The 7985-nt window shown below is 39.7% G+C and overlaps 1 pseudogene; it reads left to right on the top strand.

Annotated features, from left to right (window-relative positions):
* The first annotated feature begins 4009 nt into the window (after nucleotides 1–4009).
* LOC106387060 lies at nucleotides 4010–7969 on the top strand (annotated as a pseudogene).
* The last annotated feature ends 16 nt before the right edge of the window (nucleotides 7970–7985 follow it).

The following is a 7985-nucleotide window of genomic DNA, read 5'->3' as shown; positions in this document are numbered from 1 at the left end:
AACTTAACAAATAATGTCACCACCGACAGTCTAGTCTTTGACGATGTTGCAGCTGCGGTTCTAGAAGAAGAAAGTCGGCGCAAAAGTAAGGAAGACAGACGAGAAAATTCTCAAATAGAGGCATTGACGGTGATGAGAGGGAGATCAATGGAACATGGCTCAAGTGGGAGTTACAAACATGGTAGATCAAAGTCAAGAAGTAAGAAGACTTTTAAATGCTACCACTGTGGCAAGAAGGGTCACTTGAAGAAGGATTGTTGGGAATTGAAGAATTTCAACCCTCAAGGAAATGTCGCAAACACTTCAGATAATGAAATCGCGCTATGTTGTGAAGCAGCAATTTCAAGCGAAAATAGAAGAAGGTTCGCTGATACATGGTTGTTCGACTCAGGAGCTACATATCACATGACCTCTAGAAGAGAATGGTTCCATCATTATGAACCCATCTCAGGAGGATCTGTGTACAGTTGCAATGATCATGAACATAAGATTGTTGGCACTGGATCCATTCAACTGAAGATGTATGATGGTACAGTTTGTACTATTCATGAGGTGCGACACGTGGAAGGCCTGAAAAAGAATTTACTATCTGTGGGGCAACTTGATGATCTTGGTTGCAAAGTTGAAGTTCAAAATGGTACTCTAAAAGTAATTAGAGGAGCACTTGTGCTTATGAAAGGAGAGAAGATAGCTACGAAGTTATACATGTTAAGAGGAGAAACTCTGTCAGAATCTGAAGCATCTGTTGCTTCAAGCAGTTTCAGTGAGAAAGCTACTACAGTGTGGCATCAGAAACTTGGGCATATGTCTGAACAAGGCATGAAAATTCTTGCAGAGAAGAAGTTACTTCCGGGTCTCACAAAGGTATCACTATCCTTTTGTGAGCATTGTGTGACAAGCAAGCAGCATCGGTTGAAGTTTAGCACGTCAAATTCTAGAAGTAAAGTTATTCTAGAATTGGTTCACTCTGATGTGTGGCAAGCACCAGTTATATCACTAGGAGGAGCGAAGTACTTTGTGTCCTTCATCGATGACTACTCCAGGAGATGTTGGGTGTATCCTATCAAGAGTAAGGCAGATGTGTTTTCAGTTTTCAAAATTTTCAAAGCACGGGTGGAACTTGAATCTGAGAAGAAGATCAAGTGTTTGAGGACAGATAATGGAAATGAATATACTGGTGATGTATTTAGCCAATTCTGTAAAGTATAGGGCATCAAAAGGCAGTTCACTACATCATACACTCCTCAACAAAATGGAGTGGCAGAGCGGATGAACTGGACTCTGTTAGAAAGAACAAGAGCAATGTTGAGAGCTGCAAGCTTAGAGAAGAAATTCTGGGCAGAAGCAGTCAACACCGCCTGTTATGTGATAAATCGGTCGCCATCAACTGCAATTGAGTTGAAAACACCGATGGAGATGTGGACAGGAAAGCTTGTCGACTATTCAGACCTCCATATATTTGGGAGTCCAGTGTATGTAATGTACAATAACCAAGAAACTACAAAGCTAGATCCAAAGTCTAGAAAGTGTGTGTTCTTGGGATATGCTGATGGAGTAAAGGGGTATCGTCTGTGGGATCTCACTGCCCACAAGGTTATAATCAGCAGAGATGTTATCTTCACAGAAGATAAGAAGATCGAAGAAGAAAGAAGCAGTTCAAAAGAAAGGTCAGAGACTGTAGCAGTACAAGTGGAAAAGGAGAATTCTTCTGGAGCAACACCAGAACACGAGGAAGCCGAACCTGCCGAGTTGGAAGAAGAACTTGGTAAAGGAAAACGTGTAAGAACTACACCAGCTTGGCACGAGGATTATCATCTGAACTGAAACGTTGCATATTGTCTTTTAACTGAGGACAGAGAGCCATCAAATCTCCAAGAAGCAATGAGCAGTCCAGATGTTTCTCAGTGGATGGAAGCAATGCAAGAAGAAATTGAAGCTCTACATAAAAATAAAACTTGGGAGCTCGTTCCATTACCGCAAGGAAGAAAAGCCATTGGAAACAAATGGGTCTATAAGATCAAGCAAAATGGTGATGACCAAGTGGAGCGGTATCGTGCTAGATTGGTGGTGAAAGGATATGCTCAGAAAGAAGGCATTGACTTCATTGAAATTTTTTCACCTGTGGTTCGACTTACAACAGTTCGGATACTGTTGGCAATGTGCGCTACATTTGACTTACATCTAGAGCAACTAGATGTGAAAACAGCGTTTCTTCATGGAGATCTTGAGGAAGAAATTTATATGCTCCAACCAGAAGGTTTTGAAGAAAAAGAAAAGGAGAACTTGGTTTGCAGGTTAAACAAATCTCTGTACGGTCTAAAGCAGGCGCCAAGATGTTGGTACAAGAGATTTGATTCCTTCATCACGAGCCTTGAATATAGCAGACTTCATGCAGACCCTTGTGCATATTTCAAGAGGTTTAGTGAAACCGAGTTCATTACTCTGCTGTTATATGTAGACGACATGTTGATAGCAGGCCCCAACAATGATCGTATCAATGAATTGAAGGCACAGTTGGCTAGGGAGTTCGAGATGAAGGACTTGGGACCAGCAAACAAGATTCTAGGGATGCAATTTCACCGAGACAGAAATAATAGGAAGATTTGGCTGTCACAAAAGAATTATTTGAAGAAAATCTTGCGGAGGTTCAACATGCAAGATTGTAAGCCAATCTTTACCCCACTTCCTATTAATTTCAAGTTATCCTCCGGTATGAGTCCTAGCAGTGAAGAAGGAAGGATGAAAATGTCTCGAGTGCCGTATGCATCAGCAGTGGGGAGCTTAATGTTCGCAATGATTTGTACACGACCAGACATTGCACAAGCAGTGGGAGTAGTAAGTCGGTACATGGCGAATCCTGGCAAAGAGCATTGGAATGCCGTAAAAAGTATTTTACGATACATTAAAGGAACCTCGGATGTTGCATTATGTTATGGAGGATCAGACTTTGTTGTCAGAGGCTATGTTGATTCAGATTATGCAGGCGATCTAGATAAAAGCAAATCCACAACCGGTTATGTGTTTGCACTCGCTAGCGGAGCTGTAAGTTGGGTTTCAAAACTACAGTCAATTGTGGCTACATCGACAACCGAAGCAGAGTATGTAGCAGCTACACAAGCTAGTAAAGAGGCGATGTGGTTGAAGATGGTAATGGAGGAACTCGGGCACAAACAAGAGAAAATTTCTCTTTTTTGTGACAGCCAGAGTGATGTGCATCTTGCAAGGAATCCAGCCTTTCATTCAAAAACCAAGCACATACGAGTCCAGTATCACTTCGTTCGTGAGAAAGTGGAAGAAGGCACCGTGGATATGCAGAAGATTCATACAAAAGAAAATGTAGCAGATTTTATGGCGAAAGCAGTCACTACTGACAAGTTTATTTGGTGTCGATCCTCTTGTGGCCTGAAGGAGACGTAAGCAACATGGAATGACAAGGTAGAAAGAATGGTGTGAAGATCCGATTGATCCTCAATCAAATCTTCAAGTGGGAGATTGTTAAAACACGTTTTTCATATGATGGTCGGTTGCATGGACGGTGATCACATTTGACGGCTTGGACGGTGATCACATTTGATGGCTTGGACGGTGGCCGTAAATAGAAATGAGTTTTGTCAACTCTTGTAGGCACCTACCAATCCTCATAATCTCTATAAATACCAAGCCATGCCATCACCTCACATTCATCCCAAAATTAAAATCACAAAGAGAAGTGAAGAAGAAGAAGAAGAAGAAGAACGTGAGAGAGAGAGAGAAAAAAAAAAATTCTATAATCTCTTACGGGTATTTGGGATCGGGTTGAGAGAAAATTATTTAGAGAGTTTGGGTATTTTCTCCTATTATAACGAGAAAATTATTAATCAATTTCTCCGTTATAATTGAGAGGTTGTAACTCCTATTATTTTTCTCGTAATAAATTTTTCTACCTTGTCCGTGGTTTTTACCCTTTGGGATTTTCCACGTTAAATCCGGTGTTCCATTTATTACACTATTTCTCAAATTATTAGCTGCGATACTGCACTATCCGGTCCAGTTTTACAGCAATGTTAACATCCGCTTGCAGCTCCACACGTTACCCTGAGCTCTGCATCTCCACGCTGGCCACCTCCGGAGGCGTCAAGCTTACGTCGCAGAAAGACGTCATCGAGGCTTCGCTTAACCTCACGACAACTGCCGTGGAACACAACTACTTCACCGTGAAGAAACTGATCAAGAAGAGGAAAGGACTAACTCCTCGCGAGAAGACGGCGCTTCATGACTGTTTGGAGACTATTGATGAGACGCTCGATGAGCTTCACGAGGCGGTGGAAGATCTACAACTGTATCCTAACAAGAAGTCTCTCCGGGAACACGCCGGTGATCTCAAAACCCTAATTAGCTCCGCCATTACCAACCAGGAGACTTGTCTAGACGGCTTCTCTCATGACCGCGCCGACAAGAAAATCCGTAAGGCCTTGTTGAAGGGTCAGGTACGTAAAAGACATCAGTTTCTTTACCCGTTACGGGAATGTACAAAATAATATATATTATTTAAATATGTAAAATGTATAAGACTTAGTCAATACTAAAAAAAGTTTATTTTGAATCAAAAATTGCAAATGTCCATGAAATGCATTTGTTTTGGTCTACTTAATTTATGGAATCTTTAATGCCTTTAGAGTGGGATTATCCCCACCTCTTAAGAGAATTCTTAAGAGGTGGAACCCACAAAAAACTTAAGAATTGGCTCCTAAGAGCACATCCAACTCTGTAACGTTGGACTCGATAACCAATGTAGATTATTTTAATATTTTTACTTTTTTCAGTTTTAAAAAAAAAAATAAAATAAAAAATAAGGGAGCCAATCACGTGATCCCACATAGTTGTGGGATCCGCGCACAGTGATGAACCTTGCAAAGAGTTAATCCTTAGCTACGAACTTTAAGAATTTATTATGGCACAATTTCTTAAATTTTTTGGGTCCCACATATTATAAAAATCATTTAGTGCTAAGAATTTTTTTTTAAGGAGCTGCGTTGGAGCTGCTCTAAATCTCTATTCTAAGAGCTTGGTTTTTGCACTGTGCGTGAAGACACGTAGCGGCCCACGATTGGTTAGTTTTTAATATTTTTTTTTAATCAGAAAAAAAAAAAAAAAACCCAAAGATGCTCTTACAGTCGTGGGGTTACGGATATAGCTTTTTTCAATGAATATACTATATAGTGCCAAAAACTTATAGATGGGTAACATTAATATCCCATCACATCACTTTAACATTTTTATATTTTTCAGTATTTATTTTGGTACAGTGAAATGTTGTTAGGCTGTTAGCTAATTGTATGAATTGTTGTTATTAGAGTGTAGGCAATTAATTCTATAAACGTGTCGATAACGCGATTGTTTCTAAATATAGCTTTATACTTATGTGTAGATGCACGTAGAGTACATGTGCAGCAATGCACTAGCAATGATCAAGAACATGACTGATACCGATATAGCCAACTTCGAGCTAAAAGCTAAGCTCACCTCAAACAACCGTAAACTCAAGGAGGAGGAGACGACGGTGGCCGTAGATATTGCCGGAACCAGAGAATTAGATGCGGAGGGGTGGCCGACTTGGTTATCTGCAGGAGATAGGGGGCTTCTTCAAGGGTCTACAGTGGAAGCTGATGCTACCGTGGCGGCTGATGGTAGCGGTACATTCACCACTGTGGCGGCTGCGGTTGTGGCGGCCCCGGAGAATAGTAATAAGAGGTATGTAATACATATAAAAGCCGGAGTTTATAGAGAGAATGTGGAAGTGGCCAAGAAGAAAAAGAATATAATGTTTATGGGAGATGGTCGGACAACAACTATTATCACCGCAAGTAGAAACGTCGTCGACGGTAGCACCACCTTTCACTCTGCCACCGTTGGTAAGCAATTTTAGCTATTAGTTTTTTTTTTAAAGATTATAATAGTAATTTTGCACGGTGCGGCATTTATTATGGTGAAATTATTCTCGCGTTAAGTAGACCAGTGTAGTTTTTAAGACCATAATTAACCTGAATTTCTTAACTTGAGTTCTTGGCTTCGTTTAAAAGACGGTTTTTAGCTTTTTTTAGATTTTAACTAAGAAAAACTAACAACTGTCTCTTTAATAAGAGATATAAAAATTGTTTTTTAGCCGAAAAGTATAAAAAAAAATGTCAAATCACGAGTTAAGAACACTCAGCTAAGATACCGGGATTAATGAAAAATAAAATAATAAACAAAAATGAAAAATTAAGTAAAAGGAAGAGAAAATCGGTTCCCAATATATTTTGAGAAACTCCTTAGAGTTTTTTTTAGCGTCATGATGCCTTATTATCCACTACTACAGGTGATTCTCAGACATAGCTTAGTAACGCATAAGACTAAATTTGAATTTGAATGACCGTCATCAAACAAAAAAGTTGGTTAGGTCTGCATCATGTGCAAGTCTCAATCTATCGGTTTTCTTGGCTTTATTTCATATGCTTTGCCAGGTCATATTATGTGGATGGGGTTTATGGCTCCATCCACTCGTGAAGAGAGCATTTACTTTGATTACTTTTTCTCTTTCCTATTTTTTTTTTCTTGTTCCATTGCTCTTGACTCTTCAATCCGATTGTTGCTCAAAACAAAAAGACTTTTCAATCCGATCTTATCCCTTATTTACATTTGTCACATCATTTCACAGAGTGTCAGTACACTTAAGAGCACCACTAATGCAAATATCTAAAAAAAAAGATGAAATAACAATATTTAAATTGTTTCAATATTTCCAAAGTTAAAAAATATCTCAGGATTAAATTGCTTGAGTATATCAAAAGTATAGAAACTTTTGTAAAAGTATCTCAAATTATCAAGTTTTGAGATAATTTCACAAAATATCTCAAGTATTAAGATATTCAAATAATTTAAATATTGCTTTTTTTTTAACAACCAATTTAAAAATTGTTATTTTCATCGTTTTCTATATATTCTCTCTGGATATATATATACTGGTAGTCTTGTACTAATGGTGCTTTATGATATACATTTTAAGTCCGCATGACGTTGCTCAAAAAAAAAAAAATTCCGCATGACATTATTTTATTTTCTATAAGAAAATAAAAGCTTATATCCGTTGAGCAAAAGAAACATGCGTTCTTCTCAAAAGCTAATGATACTGTTAAACTAATTGATGTTTTCTTTTATGGGACCTAGCTGCCGTCGACGAGAGATTTTTAGCGCGTGACATCACTTTCCAGAACACGGCGGGTCCGTCGAAGCACCAAGCGGTTGCTCTACGTGTCGGTTCTGACTTCTCCGCCTTCTACCAATGCGACATGTTAGCTTACCAAGACACTCTCTACGTCCACTCTAACCGTCAGTTCTTCGTCAATTGTCTCATCGCTGGAACCGTCGACTTCATCTTCGGAAACGCCGATGTCGTTCTCCAAGACTGTGACATCCACGCCCGTCGACCAAACTCCGGCCAGAGAAACATGGTCACGGCCCAAGGAAGGACTGACCCTAACCAAAACATCGGGATAGTTATCCAGAATTGTCGAATTGGTGCCACGTCGGATTTAAATGTCCGTAAAAAGTAGCTTTCCAACGTATCTTGGTCGGCCGTGGAAGGAGTATTCGCAGACGGTGATAATGAAGTCGGATATCTCTGACGTGATCCGACCCGAAGGGTGGTTCGAGTGGAGCGGGACGTTTGCGTTGAACACTCTGACATACAGAGAGTATGCGAACACAGGAGCAGGGGCTGGAACTGGAGATAGAGTGAAGTGGAATGGCTTTAAGGTAATAACAGATGCTGCTGAAGCTGAGCCATATACGGCTGGTCAGTTTATTGGTGGTGGAGGCTGGTTAGCTTCGACCGGTTTTCCTTTCTCGCTCGGTCTTTGAGATATTATTGTTGTTTACTCCTACATGGTGTTGTTGTTGGACGAATAATTATTGATTTAATAAAATAAATCATAATGTTGTTTGTTTCCTAGCGTTATCTATTCTTC

Source organism: Brassica napus, chromosome C3 (genome assembly GCF_020379485.1).
Source record: "Brassica napus cultivar Da-Ae chromosome C3, Da-Ae, whole genome shotgun sequence".
Lineage (NCBI taxonomy): Eukaryota > Viridiplantae > Streptophyta > Magnoliopsida > Brassicales > Brassicaceae > Brassica > Brassica napus.
This window is presented reverse-complemented; position numbering and strand designations above follow the sequence as displayed.